General features: G+C 38.9%; 1 pseudogene; it reads left to right on the plus strand.

The window, feature by feature from the left end:
* The first annotated feature begins 3,592 nt into the window (after positions 1-3,592).
* Positions 3,593-3,692, plus strand: LOC127089671 (uncharacterized; annotated as a pseudogene).
* The last annotated feature ends 12,295 nt before the right edge of the window (positions 3,693-15,987 follow it).

Raw genomic sequence — 15,987 nt, forward strand, 5'->3', positions numbered from 1 at the left:
TTTTGAAAATCAGAGATTCATCCCAGTAGTATTGTTTTAGATCATGAAAGAATTTCTTCTTTTGTTGGTAAGATAGGTCCGGTGGAAGTACTCCGACAGCTAGGTAGTTGACAAAATCAACATACCATGGCAGAGTTGCATTCACATGTATTTCTTCCACGGATTCTTCTGTATCGTTTAATGTTAGTTCAGACATATCGCTTTCCATTTGGGCTATGAGTCGTTCGTAAGAGAAATCATCATTGATTGGAATTTCTTCAGGTTTATTCCCTTCGATTCGTGATAAGTGGTCCGCCACTACGTTTTCAATACCTTTCTTATCTTTTATCTCTAAGTCAAATTCTTGTAAGAGTAGGATCCATCTTAAAAGTCTTGATTTGGCATCCTTCTTACTTAAGAGATATCTAATAGCGGCCTGGTCAGTATAGATAATAATTTTCGCCCCTACCAAGTAGGAACAAAATTTGTCTAAAGCGAACACGACAGTTAGAAGTTCTTTTTCAGTGGTGGTGTAGTTCATTTTGGCTGGATCTAGTGTTCTACTTGCATAGTAAATATCATGAAGCTTCTTATCCTTTCTTTGTCGTAGTATTGCGCGTACTGCGTAATCACTCGCATCACACATGATTTCGAAAGGTAATATCCAGTCAGGTGGTTGCATTTTGGGTGCGGTGATTAAAGATGTTTTCAATTGGTTGAACGCTGTTAAACATTTTTCATCAAATATAAAATCAGTGTCTTTCATTAATAAACCCGTAACTGGCTTGGTAATTTTTGAGAAATCTTTAATGAAACGTCGGTAGAAACCGGCGTGTCCTAGAAAGCTTCGTATTTCTCGTACGGTTTTCGGAGGTTGAAGGTTCTCTATGATTTCGATCTTAGCTTTGTCTACTTTAATTCCTCTATCAGATACTACATGACCTAACACGATTCCTTGTTGGACCATGAAATGGCATTTCTCCCAGTTCAAAACGAGGTTTACCTTTACGCATCTTTCGAGTAACATTTCAAGGTTTGATAGACATCCTTCAAAACTTTGCCCACAAACAGAAAAGTCGTCCATAAAGACTTCCATGATGTCGTCTATAAAATCGGCGAATATTGCCATCATGCATCTTTGAAATGTTGCGGGAGCGTTGCATAATCCAAATGGCATTCGTCGGTAAGCGAATGTACCATAAGGGCATGTGAAGGTAGTCTTTTCTTGGTCGTCAGGATGGATTGGGATTTGAAATAATCCTGAATAACCGTCAAGATAGCAGAAGTGAGAATGCTTAGCGAATCGTTCAAGCATTTGGTCAATGAAGGGCAGAGGAAAATGATCTTTCCGAGTGGCTTTGTTTAGATTTCTATAGTCAATGCACATTCTACTTCCGGTCACAACTCTTTGTGCTACGGGGCTAACCCATTGACTATCGGAGATCGGGTATATGATTCCAGCATCTAGTAGCTTCTTTACTTCATCCTTGACTACCATACTTAGGATTGGGTTGATCCTTCTATGGTGTTCTCTAGAGGTTTTACAATCTTCCTCTAGCATAATGCGATGCATACAGATAGAAGGACTTATTCGTTTTAGATCGGCGATGTTATATCCTAACGCAATTGGGTATTTTCTTAAGACATCTAGTAACTTTTCAGTTTCCATCTGTCCCAAGTCAGCGTTGACTATTACTGGTCTTTTCAGTTCAGCGTCTAGGAATTCGTATCTTAGGTTCTTTGGTAGTGCTTTTAATTCCAAGTCAGGTTTCTTTGGGCATGGCATGTGGTTGGGTGTAAGTGCTAAGCATTCGCTTAGACTTTCATTTTGGTATGGTTCATGCCAATTATCGTCTTCAAATATTGAAGGGATTTGGATTTTCATTATATCAGAGTATGTGGTTTCTTGCATCTCCATCTCTCTTACGCACTCGTCTATGACATCAAGTAGATAACAAGTGTCGTCTATAGCTGGCGCTTGTAAGAATTGGGTCAAGATGAATTCAACCTTTTCCTCTGCAACTTCGAATGTCAGCTTACCTCTCTTTACGTCTATTATAGCTCCGGCGGTAGCCAAGAATGACCTTCCTAAAATGATAGGTGTATTGGCATCTTCTTTGATGTCCATGATTATGAAGTTTGTAGGAATGTAAAATTGTCCTACACGTACGGGGACATTCTCTAGTATACCGACAGGATATTTGATTGAGCGGTCAGCTAATTGAATAGACATCTTGGTTGGTCTTAATTCTCCCATATTGAGCCTTTTACAGATGGTTAAGGGCATTACACTAATGCTGGCTCCTAGATCGCATAGAGCTTTGTCTATGACGAATTTTTCAATGACACAGGGTATGGGAAAACTACCTGGGTCTTTTAGTTTGGGAGACATGTTATTTTGGATTATTGCGCTACACTCTGAGTAAGTGTAACTGTTTCGTTATCCTCAATCTTTTTCTTATTGGATAGGATTTCCTTAAGAAATTTGGCATATGAGGGCATTTGTGTGATGGCTTCTGTAAAGGGTATTGTAATGTTTAGTTGCTTCAGAAGTTCAACAAATTTCCTAAATTGACTCGCAGATTTAGAACTTGCAAGTCTCTAAGGATACGGAATTGGTGGTTTATAAGGAGGCGGAGGCACATAAGGTTTTTCTTTCTCTTCGGCCTCTCGGGTATTATCTTCTATTTCCTTTGGTTCATTCACCTGCTCAGTTGAGGTTTTGTCTGGTTTTTGGTACATGGCAGGGTTTTGGAGTCTTGGATCTACGGGTCTGTCTATTTCTTTTCCACTCCTCAGTATAACGGCATTTGCATGTCCTTTTGGATTAGGTTGCGGCTGTCCAAGAAATGTTCCAGTTGGAGCGGCTGTAGATGCTTGTTGTTGAGCCACTTGTGAAATCTGTGTTTCAAGCATTTTTTTGTGGGTGGCTAAGGCGTCTACTTTGCTCGCTAGTTGTTTAAGTTGCTCGCTAGTATGTATGTTTTGGTTCAGGAAGTCTTTGTTTGTCTGAGCTTGGGTAGCTATGAAGCTTTCCATCATTAATTCGAGGTTCGACTTCCTAGGCATTTTAGGAGCATTATTAGCTGGCTTTTGATATCCAGGCGGAACAGCTGGTGCTTGGCCAGGTGCATACAAGGCGTTGTTATTCTTATACGAAAAATTAGGATGGTTTTTCCAACCTGGGTTGTAGGTATCCGAATAGGGATTTCCTTGTGCGTAATTCACTTGATCGGTTGGGACTCCTGCTAATATTTGACATTCTTGTGCAGTGTGTCCAAGGTTTCCACATAACTCACAGTTTGGAGTTACAGCAGCCACGGTGGCTGCGGGTGGTATGGTCAAGTTGTCTAATTTTTGAACAAGGGCATCTACCTTGGCATGAACATGGTCAAGGCTACTGATTTCGTACATTCCACCTGTTGTTTGTGACTTTTCTACTGGAGTTCTTTCACCTCCCCATTGGCAATGGTTTTGGGCCATGTTTTCAATGAGTTGATAGGCTTCGTTGTATGGCTTGTCCATAAGTGCACCGCCCGCGGAAGAGTCTACTGTAAGTCTTGTGTTATACAAAAGCCGATTGTAAAATGTGTGAATGATCACCCAGTCTTCAAGACCGTGATGTGGACGTATCCTCATCATGTTCTTGTATCTCTCCCATGCTTCGTAGAGAGATTCTACATCTTTTTGCCTGAATCCGTTGATTTGAGCTTTCAACATAGCATTTTTGCTCGGCGGAAAATATCGGGATAAGAAAACGTTTTTCAATTCTTCCCATGTTGTAATGGAGTTGGAGGGCAAGGATTGCAACCAAGCCCAAGTTCTGTCTCTTAGTGAGAAAGGAAAGAGACGCAGTCTTATCGCATCTTGAGATACACCATTCGCCTTTACAGTGTCTGTGTACTGCACAAACTTGGTCAGGTGTTGATTAGGGTCGTCCGTAGGATTTCCGGAAAATTGATGTTGTTGGACGGCTGATAATAGTGAGGGTTTCAACTCGAAATCGTTTCAATTGATAGTGGGGGCAGCAATGCTGTTGTGAGGTTCTTGTTGGTACGGGGTAGCGTAGAATTTAAGAGGACGATTATGTGGTCCTTCTTCAGCCATGGTTGGTTTTTCTTCTGGTTTAGTAGGAGAGAAGATATCGGGAATATCGTACTTTTGTTGATATTCTTGTATTCGGCGTCTTACATATAAGAAACGCTCTAATTCTTGGATTGGTGGTGCTAAGTTATCGCCTTGTGAGCGAGTACTTGGCATACAATCGAGGAAATAAGGGAGAGTAAATTAGTTTTTATTTTTACCTTAGTCTATACCGTGCAACAAAAGAATCGCACTGTTTGACTAAAACAGGTCCCCGACAACGACTCCAAAAACTTCATGCTTATCGTGACTATATATAAAATATAGTCTATCGGGTACTTGACTGCAAGTGCACAGTCCAGTCGTTTTAGTTTTAAAAGATATCGATCCCACAGGGACCTATGGTCAAACTAGTGTTACTAACGTCACTATGTTTAGCTAAGGGAATGATTAGTAGAAGTTCGGGTGCAGAATATTAAACCTAAGAGAAATTTAGTTTTAAGAAAGAATTGATGGAAGGAATCAGTATGCAACGCATTAATTGTCAGGGATTCGATAAGTCACCGGTGAATAGTTTAAATGCCAAATATCTCTCAGTAGAAAATATTTATTTAAAAAGCTTTATCTCACACTCTCGTGATTGTTGATTCGGCCTATAGCTTTAAGTCAGAATGTACGCTCTCGCTGTCCCATTTGAAGTTAAAATTACGTTTTGAAAATAATTAAGTTCTAATTGTTTTTAAAGTGCTCTCGCTATTTTTAAACTCAATGCCTAGTTTTTACTATCCAGCTCGAGCCTCACGCTCTCCCGATTGTTGGTTCTCACCTTAGTTAATTTCCCCCTCTCGTGGCAAAATCGTATTAAATAGCTTCTCACTTTTGTGACAAAGTTAATTAAATTTAAATTAAAAACCTCAGCCTAAAAGATTGTTTGAGAAAAAGAGTTTTCACCGATTATTATTAAATCCCATCCAATTAAATTGTTACATACCGATACCGGTAATTTAGCCGAACATGTTAAATAGAGCAAACACAGAGCATAAACAGATTAACAATGCAGCAGACATAATTATAACAATAACAAGACAATGAAAATAATAATTGAATAAAAAAAACCTGGCAATTGAAGTAACAAAGTACGACGAATCTTGGAGTACTTGAGCAGTCTTCCACAAGTTGGTAGGATTCTACTTCTTCAATACAATTGCTTACTAAATTAAATAAAGTGTAGTAGTTCCCCAGTGTAGGAAACTACTACTATGGCTAACTGAAAATTGGGAAGGAAAAGGGAAAACGGGAATTCTAAAAAGAATGGTAAATGAACTAAGGCAACGGAAACAAAGTTGCTGAAAAGAAAATAACTAAAAAGCTAGAATGCTGTAAAAAATCAATTGCAGAGCGTAAATGTCAGCGTCCCCCATTTTTCCAACTTATGTCCTTTATATATTGCTTTGGTAGGTCTTGGTAGTTGAGAAAATTAAGGAAGACTGGTTGAATGAGGAATCCACGGGGGATTCGTTATGTTGGAGAGAATTTAGGCACGTTTGGTTTCCTCTGCTGACTACTTCAAAGCGTAAAATCTGGCCGTGTGACGCTCGTCATGGGCCTGTGACGGTCGTCACAGGCTGGGCCGTGCCGGTCGTCATGCAGCTTGTAACGGTCGTCACATCAGCAATTTCTGTATTCTGGTTTTTCTGCTTTTTCTGTGCTTTCTCATCTGTTTCTTCTTCTTTTTCTTCCTTTTCTACATTTTGCTCATTAATGCTTGGAGATTTAATTACCTGCAAAAATAACTCGAATACTTGCGGAATAATCGGAATATTAGTTAAAGTGGTATGATCTTTGAGTGTAAATCAAGGCAAATATCTGATGTATTTTCGCGTTATCAACGACCAACTAAGATGTCCCTCCAATTAGCCGAAAGGTCCGTTAAGTATCATGTAGGCATTTTAGAAGACATCCCAGTTAGGATCGATCAACTTTATATCCCAACAGACTTTGTGGTCATGGATATCAAAGAAGACGAAGATATCCCTATCCTTTTAGGTAGACCATTCTTATCAACAACCGGAGCTACAATAGATGTCAAAAGAGGGAAATGAGCCTTCGGAGTAGGGGACGAAAAGATTGAGTTCATTCTTTCAAAATTCCTGATGGCACCAATTCTAGGAGACGCATGTTATGCGATCGATATCATAGATGAATGCATAAGAGAATTCGATCAAGGAGAACCTAAGATCAAACCATTTTCAAACCCGAATGAAAAGGATGACGAGCTAGAGGAAACAGAACCTCACACTAACGAATTTCTGGATCTTACTTCAGACCCCCCGCCTAATTCTCAAAAACCAGCTCAAGAACTTAAGGACTACCCAAGAACCTAAGATATAAGTTTTTGGATGACGAAATGAACCGCCCAGTAATAGTTAGTGCCACCTTAAACCAAGATGAGACGAATCGACTCTTGAACGTTTTAAGAAGATACCCCTCTGCCTTAGGGTACAACATCTCTGATTTAAAAGGTATTAGCCCATCCGTGTGTATGCATAGGATCTCACTAGAGGAGGATTCAAAACCTTCCAGAGAACATCAGATACGAATCAACCCTGGAATGAGCGAGGTGGTGAAGAAGGAAGTCCTTAAACTACTAGAAGCTGGTATAATCTATCAGATTTATGATAGTAAGTGGGTAAGTCCTGTACATGTGGTACCCAAGAAGGGAGGCATCACAATCGTGCAGAACGAAAAGGGAGAGCATGTTGCTAAACGCATAGAAGGCGGATGGTGTATGTGCATAGATTATAGGAAGCTCAATAAGGCAACTAGGAAAGACTGTTTCCCCCTTCCATTCATAGATCAAATGCTTGAGCGTCTAGCCAGACACTCTTACTTTTGTTATCTTGATGGATATTCTGGATTTTTCCAAATACCCATACACCCCGAGGATCAAGAGAAAACAAACTTTATCTGTCCTTACGGAACATTTGCTTACAGACAAATGCCGTTTGGACTCTGTAATGCGCCAGCTACTTTCCAATGTTGTATGATGTTAATCTATGCAGATTATCTCAATGGAATCATGGAAGTATTCATGGACGACTTCTCAGTGTGTGGATTAGACTTTGAATACTGCCTTATTAACCTTGAGAAAATCCTAGAGAGATGCGTAGAAGTTAACCTTGTGTTAAACTGGGAGAAGTGCCACTTTATGGTCAAAGAAGGCATAATGTTAGGACATATAATATCTGAAAGAGGCATTGAGGTCGATAAAGCAAAAATAGAAGTTATAGAAAACCTTAACCCTCCTAAGACAGTTAGAGAAGTCCGTAGTTTCCTTGGACACGCCAGTTTCTATCGACGCTTCATAAAAGACTTCTCTACAATAACAAAACCCCTGACCGGCCTTCTGATGAAAGACATTGAATTCATTTTCGATGAAAAATGCATCAAAGCCTTTAATCAGTTAAAACAAGCATTAATTTCAGCACCCATTCTACAAACCCCAGATTGGACTAAACCCTTCGAAATAATGCGTGATGCTAGCGATTTCGCTATATGAGCTATTTTAGGGCAAAGAAAAGATAAGAAACCACACGTAATATATTACGCTAGTAGAACCCTAGATGCCACTCAATTAAATTATACAACAATAGAGAAGGAACTCCTAGCTATAGTTTTCACAATCGATAAATTTAGGTCTTATCTTGTAGGATCTAAGATTATAGTCTATACAGACCATGCAGTTATCCGTTACCTTCTGAGCAAAAAGGATGCAAAACCTAGATTACTCAGGTGGATCCTTTTGCTGCAAGATTTCGACTTAGATATTAGAGACAAAAAAGGAACAGAAAACGTAGTTTCCGACCATCTTTCCAGATTAGAGAATTTAAAGCCAGATCATTTACCTATAAATGATGACTTCACCTATGACAGACTAATAACTAAGATAGATACCACTCCCCTTGAACCTGATAGAGATAACCTTGGAACAATTTCAGAAATTAGCAGAGTACCATGGTACGCTGATTTTGTGAACTATCTAGACGCTGATATCATACCACCTGACCTTAACTATCAATAGAAGAAGAAGTTCTTTAAAGATATAAGACACTTCTATTAGGACGAACCACTCCTTTTCAAAAGAGGAACTGATAACATATTTCGATGTTGCGTCCCTGAAGAAGAAGTCAGAAACATCATAGAGCATTATCATTCTTCACCCTATGGTGGACATTCAAGCACATCGAAGACATACGCTAAGATCCTTCAAGCTGGTCTTTATTGGCCGACATTATGACGTGATGTCCATGCTTATATTGTCCGATGTGATCGGTGCCAGCGTGCTGGGAAAATCTCAAGACGTGACGAAATGCCTTTGAAGAACATCCAAGAAGTAGAACTATTTGACGTTTGGGGTATTGATTTCATGGGACCTTTTCCATATTCATTGGGAAACAAGTACATTTTGGTAGCAGTTGACTATGTGTCCAAGTGGATAGAAGCTATCTCTGCATCCGCCAACGACACAAGAGTAGTCATTAAGCTGTTCAAGAATAATATCTTCCCCAGATTTGGAGTGCCACGACTTGTCATAAGAGATGGTGGATCACATTTTATATCCAGGATATTTAATAAACTCTTAAGGGAATATGGAGTAAAACACAGAGTAACAACACCATATCACCCCCAGACTAATGGTCTAGTGGAAGTATCTAACAGAGAGATTAAACAGATCTTAGAGAAAACTGTATCAATATCTAGAAAAGATTGGTCTAAAAAGCTAACAAAAGCACAGTGGGCTTACATAACTGCTTACAAAACCCCTATATAGAACTACACCGTACCAGTTGGTCTACGGGAAGTCATGCCACTTACCTTTTGAACTCAAGCACAAGGCATATTGGGCCATCAAGACCCTGAATTTGGATTACCTAGCATCTAGCAAGAAGCGAATCCTTGATATCCACAAATTGGAGGAACTCCGCCAGAACGCTTACGAGAATTCCGTTATATACAAAGAAAGAACCAAAGCTTGGCATGACAAAAGGATTGTGAAAAAGGAATTTAATATAGGCGACTCTGTTCTCCTCTTAAATTCAAGATTACGACTTTTTCCAGGTAAGCTGCGTTCGATATGGACAGGCCCCTTTGAGGTTTCCAAAATCTTAAAATCTGGAGCAGTTGAAATCCGCAACAACTCCTTTAATCCGTTTGTGGTAAATGGACAAAGACTGAAGCAATACCAAGGAGGTGACATCCCCACAGAATGTCATGACCAAACTCTGATCGACCCTCCAGTTCCTACCTCTAACATATAAAGTTTGAATCGTCAACCTAACGACGTTAAACAAGCGCTGCATGGGAGGCAACCCATGATTTCTTTTCCTCTACTTTTATTATTTCAATTTACATTTTCAGTTGTTTTATATATATGTATGACCGGCGTGACCAGTCACCTACTCATGATATTCCTACCACATCACCTGCACCTTCTTCTTCTCACTATTTTGCAGGTACCACTCCCGGTTTCTACATCACCGAGGAGATGTGGCGCGAGCACCTGGCTCGTGAGGAAAGGCGTGACACCCTCCTGAATACCATAAACCAACAACTGACAGATAATATGAGTTTTATGGTAGCTTCCCAGCAGCGTAGTGAGCAAGCACATCGGACTATCACCGAGTCCTTACTTGCGATCACTAATGAGCAGCATCGCCAGAGACAGGCTAATGAGCGTTACTTCGCTCTTATCGAGGCCACCCAAGGATCTCTCTTAGGTCGCTCTCAGCAGCTGCAGGAAGGACTTAGTACTCGAACCAGACGTCGTCGACCCAGGCATCCTGACCAGGGCGGTGACGATGACGGTACCGGTGCTCACCCCTAGATCTCTCTCTCTCTCTCTCTCTCTCTCTCTCTCTCTCTCTCTCTCTTCTAGGTTACTCCTACCCTATATCATATCGAAACATTGAGGACAATGTTCAGTTTAAGTGTGGGAGGAGATTTTATCGCTTTTCATCTTTTCTTTATTTTTATTACTTTTTATCGCTTTCCTTTACTTTTATCGCTTTTTACCGTTTTCCTTTAATTTTAGTATGTTTTATGTTTTAGATGCTTATTTTTCCCTTTCAATAAAATAACATGTGTCTCACGAGTCATCTGTGTAGTGTATCCTTATTTCTCCCATTTCTTTAACCTTACCAAAAAATTTTAGCCAAGAAAATAGTACATCTTGAACATTCAGGCTATTAGACAGGTTTATAATAGGATGTAAAATACTTGGGAAAACTTTTTCTAAAAATCGGTATTGTCTTAACACCTGCTTAATGATTATAAGAGTCGATCCCGATCCATATGCTGTAGCCCCAATTTTTGTTCCAAATAAGTCCTTAAGTAGTTTATCCTAGCAGTCAGCTCCGGCTTAAACATGCTCTACGTAGGGGACCGATGAAAATAAGTGAATGATCACAAAAATTCCTGCTTTGTTCTCAAATCGCATGAAAATCCGGGCTAGGTGACTCTCACACGGTCATTTAACCCAGCAAAATAAAAACATATGAGGAACATGCAGAAGAAAAATAAATAATAATAAGCCTATTTATTTGTTGGTTCAGAGGTATCCGGTGCTGAACTTGGTAGGGTGGATTACGATCCAATCCCCCACAACTGCAAATTGGGTTAAATAAAGGGGTTACACCAACTTATGTACCGGAGCCCCACGCTTATAAAAATAAAAAAATAAGCCTATTTGCTTGTTGGTTCGGAGGTATCTGGTGCTGAACTTGGTAGGGTGGATTATGATCCAATCCCATACGACTGCAAATTGGGTTGAATAAAAGGGTTACACCAACTTATGTACCAGAGCCCCATGCTTAAGATCACAATCACTAACCGGTCACTTTACTATGAGTATGTAAGGATAACGGGCTTAATGTGATTGCACCTGAATGAAAAGGACTTTAAGAAAACAAAAAGAAGGATTAGGTATGGTGGGGTAATGTGGATTGATTTGTATAGGAACGAAGCCTACGACCGCAATTGCAGGAAGTGTCACTACAATACCCTTAGTTCAATTCGTTAGTACCTATCGATACATTCCTTGAATGAACTCGTAAGTCTTTTTGCCTCGAATTAACTCTAGTTGATACTGATTTTCTTGCATAAACTATAAAGAGTTTTGCTTGAGGACAAGCAAAGGTTTAAGTGTGGGAGAATTTGATCACACTGAATTACACCATGTTTTTGACTCGGATTTCACATGTTTATTAGGACTTTATTATCATTTTGTTTGTATTATGCTCTCTTTTCTCTTGTTTTCAGATATTTAGCACTTTCGGACTCTTTTGGAAGAAACGAAGCAAAAATACCTAAAATTAGGGTTTTTCGGCGAAATTACACACATGGCGTTGCACATGGCGGCCGCTATAGGAGAAGCCATGAGTCATCAACCCTCAACTAGGAGGTAATCGCCACGTTCCCATGATCCACCCCATTTACACACATGGCAGGCGCCATGAAGGGATGGCGGGCGCCATGAAGGGATGGCGGGCGCCACCTTTGGAAGTCACGTTCCCACTAAGGGGAAGTTGGAGGGCACCATGGTCTTTACAAGCTGCTGAAATCCTCTATAAATAGTTCGTTCCATTTCATTTTCTAATCATCCAACTTAGTTTTACAACACTAAGCATATATTTATCATTTGTAATAGCGGTAATCCATCACATCGGGGGGTTATCACACCTTAGTGAGATTGAGTTGGGTCACTTCGAGTTATTGTTGTCTTTAGCTTCAGGAGTCAGAGGTTTATTTTTGTACCAGATTTAAAGCCCTCCATTTGGAGCAGGTCCTTATTTATCGCTTTACTTATTTATTTCCCGCATCGCTTTTATTTTATTTATTTTTCGAACTCGCTTTACTTTATTTATTTTCCGCACTCGCTTTACTTTATTTATTTTCCGCACTCGCTTTACTTTATTTATTTTTCGCACTCGCTTTACTTTATTTACTTTACGCACTTTCCTCGCTCTCCACGCCTCACATTCTAAAATAAACTTTTCATCATGATTAACACCGTTGTCTTTGTTTGTGTTACCATGTCTGGCTAAATCTTTTAAAGGTTAGAATGTAAGGATCACGGTTAAAGTAATGTTTCACATATTGAATCTGTAGAAATACTTTAAAGGCTGTTTTGATTTTTAACTTGAGTTTTCTAAAACAAACTTGGTTAGTTTTAATTATTCGAGGAGTGCGAAAGCACCCTGGCTTAGCAACTAGGAATTTTTATCACTTTAAGGAAAAACTATTTTTGAAACTGTTTTCGGACGCGTTAATAGATTTAAAATCAGGAAACTCCTTGGGAAAACTTTCCAAATCAAAATCACTTTTCAACTAAGTTTACGAGTCTCATTTCTTAAAAATAAGTTTACTACTTTAGCATTCTGCGCACCTTTTATAAGTGACAATAAGAGGCCTTAATTTAAGGGTAAACTCGGTTTTGAATACGCGAAAGTGACAGTTCCTGTTAAATGGATTCTTTTCAAGAGTAGAAAATATTGCCTCATAAGTAGTTCTATTTAGACAATCGAAACATCACTTAACTAACGTGAATTACATTCAACATGTATTTACCTGCATTTATTATTTACCGCTGTTTTGCAAACCCAATATCTCTTTTATACCGTCTTAGATAAACACTATAACGTTAGTAATTGATAGATTGACGATTGGTCTCTGTGGGATCGATATTATTTTATATTACTTTGACGTAATTCGTGCACTTGCGAATCAACACGATCAGGGGCCAAACAATGTTAGGCTGCAATAATTACTCATCTCACGATGAGTTTCAAGTGGTTAGGCGCTCTGTTTTGGCAATGTTTGTGAATTGCAATGCATGGTGGGTTTTTATGTTTGGAAGGTCATGCTATGCCATTTTGTTTTCTAGGTCCATGTCTTGGAACATTCATGTGTTTGTCATGCTTTGCTAGGTCTTGATGATGGCAATGTTAATGCTATGTCATTTTTTTGGATGTATTTCCATGGTATGCTTGTCATGTTTGGTCTTGTTATTTGACATGTTTGAAGCTGTAATGCATATGCTAGGTTTGTGCATGCTACTATGGTACATGACATGCTTGAAAATAACATGTGACATATTGGTTTTCTGTCTTTGTTTTTGTAGGAAATGGATGGAGGCAAGGGTGATGTGATCTTGAATACCAAGGAAATTATGACTTAAGGATGTTGAAATGGTGAGTTGACTTTGGTCAACTGGTTGACCAAAAAGTCAACAGTTGACCAAAAGTCAACTTATGCCACAAATATAATTTCTTTGTAATTTTCAATGTACTAGATGATCTTTATGAATGAAATGTACTTTTTTAGTCAAAAACACTATTATACATGAAACAACTTTAAATTCAAATGAAAACCATCTTGAAACCAATGCCTTAGATAAATTCTAAAACAAATTTAAATAAGTGAATGACATGGATGCTAGTGAACCAATGTAATGCCTTGACCAAGTGTACAATGATATTGAATCAATGGATCTAGACCACTTATATGAATCTTGACACATCAATAGAACAATGAGACCATGACTTGTCAATGCCTTAGTGAAATCAAGAAAACCATGAATGGAATATGGATGAAATGAGACTTGGATCAAATGGGCCATGAGAACATGAATGTGAATGAAATTCAAGTCATGAATTAGAATTTTAGCTAGGTCAAAGATCCAAGTGCCAAATAATAACCAAGAGTCTCAAACCAAGCAATAATAAACACAATTAGTGTACCAATACCATGAACCACAACTAGGGTTTCCACCACCTCAAAGAAAACCACATGATTCATGAACTTCAAAGATCAATAGCTAGGTTTTCGGCATGAATGAACATCATGATGCAGTCTCAAAGGCCTCAAGCATCCAATAACTAGGGTTTTGGTGAATACCCAACCCAAAGGTCAACCAACATGGAATTCATGCACCAACTATCCCTGATTAGGGTTTCACACACAACACAAAGCTTCACAAGCCACCCCTCAGGTCATGGGCCCATAATTAGGGTTTAGGAGCCAAGTCCTTGCACAAAAGGTCACACAACAAGATCCCATAGGAGCTTGTAAGAACAAAAATTGTTCTACAACAGATTCCTTGATTTTGATGATAACAAAGGATGAAACCAAAAATGGCACCCTAACGAAAAGTTTCTAAGTGTGCAGGGTTCTAAAGAAAGAAGAAAGAAATCTGATGATGTCATCAGATACAGAACCAGATCAGATACAAATTATCAGAAGATAAGAAGCATCTGAAATGGAAACACGTTCAAGAAAGTCTAACTCTGAGCATAACAGCAAAGTATCAGAAGCATCTGAACAAAAAGTAAGCTCTAGATGGTCTGACTCTGAACAACGCTATCTCTAAATTCCAGAAGTCATCAGCGCTGTCTGAAGAAACTATCTGAACTCAACATCAGAAGCAAGATTCCAAGATTCTCAGATACACAAATACTCTGAGCATGGAATTGCTAATCATGAAAGAGTAACGTTAAAGTCAAGTAAAGATTTGCAAATGGTTTTCCTAATTAAGAAAGAGACGTTAATCTCCAATTTCAATAAAGAAGATACTACTTGTGGTAAGTAGTCATTTCAAGGAGAGAAAGTTATCCTGCAGAAGCTATTTAAGTGATGGCGTAAATTCATTTTAATATCCACCAGTTTCAACTACTACTTCAACTGATATATAAAATGGGCTACAATCAACTTTGAAGCATCAGCAAGCCAACAAGCCAAAATTATACTGAAACATCAACGCTCAAGAAAAACACTCTTACTCTCTAAATCTTCACGAAGCTTTTGCTTATAACGTGAATCACTTTGTTCTTACTATTGTAATATTAGCTTATCTTAGAAGCACTCTAGATTACATAAATCTTTCATCTATTGTTTGTTGATTTCCTCAAGTGACTCTGTGTAGTCTGTATACTTGATAGGACTAAGAGATTTTTCTCTTAGACGTTGTTTGTAATCTTTCAAGATTAGTGGATTAAGTCCTTGTTGAAGGCGAAATCACCTCGGCCGGGTGGACTGAAGTAGCTTTGTGTTATAAGCGAACCAGTATAAAATCCTTGTGTGATTTTCTTTTTGAAAAGCGCTTATTTTTCCAAACAATTCAAACCCCCCCTTTCTTGTTTTTCTCACCTTCAATTGGTATCAGAGCTCCGGCTCTGTTATTGATTTTCTAATCAAACACTTAACAGTGTAGAGAGATCCAGTACGAGAAAAACTATGGCCCACTCAAATGAAAAAGATAGTTACAATGCTAAGCCTCCTGTTTTTGATGGAGAAAAGTTTGACTACTGGAAAGATAGAATTGAAAGTTTCTTTCTGGGTTATGATGCTGAACTCTGGGACATTGTCACAGATGGATACAAACCTCCTGTCACAGAGGATGGAGCTGAAGTTCCCAGAAGTAAGATGTCAGATGATCAGAAACGAGTTTTCAAGAATCATCACAAGGCCAGAACCATACTCCTAAATGCTATATCTTACAACGAGTATGAAAAGATCACCAACAGAGAAACAGCCAAAGACATACTTGACTCTCTGAGGATGACTCATGAAGGAAACTCTCAAGTCAAAGAGACAAAGGCTCTGGCGCTTATCCAGAAATATGAAGCCTTCAAAATGGAGGATGATGAAGCCATAGAGGCAATGTTCTCTAGATTCCAAACTCTGATTGCAGGTCTCAAGGTTCTAGACAAAGGATACACAACTGCAGACCATGTCAAAAAGATAGTCAGAAGTCTGCTAAAGAAATGGAGACCTATGGTTACTGCTCTGAAGCTGTCAAAGGATCTGAACAATATTAGCCTTGAAGAACTTGTCAGTTCTCTCAGAAGCCATGAGATAGAACTAGAGGAA

Source organism: Lathyrus oleraceus, chromosome 5 (assembly GCF_024323335.1).
Source record: "Lathyrus oleraceus cultivar Zhongwan6 chromosome 5, CAAS_Psat_ZW6_1.0, whole genome shotgun sequence".
In the NCBI taxonomy this organism is placed as follows: Eukaryota; Viridiplantae; Streptophyta; class Magnoliopsida; order Fabales; family Fabaceae; genus Lathyrus; species Lathyrus oleraceus.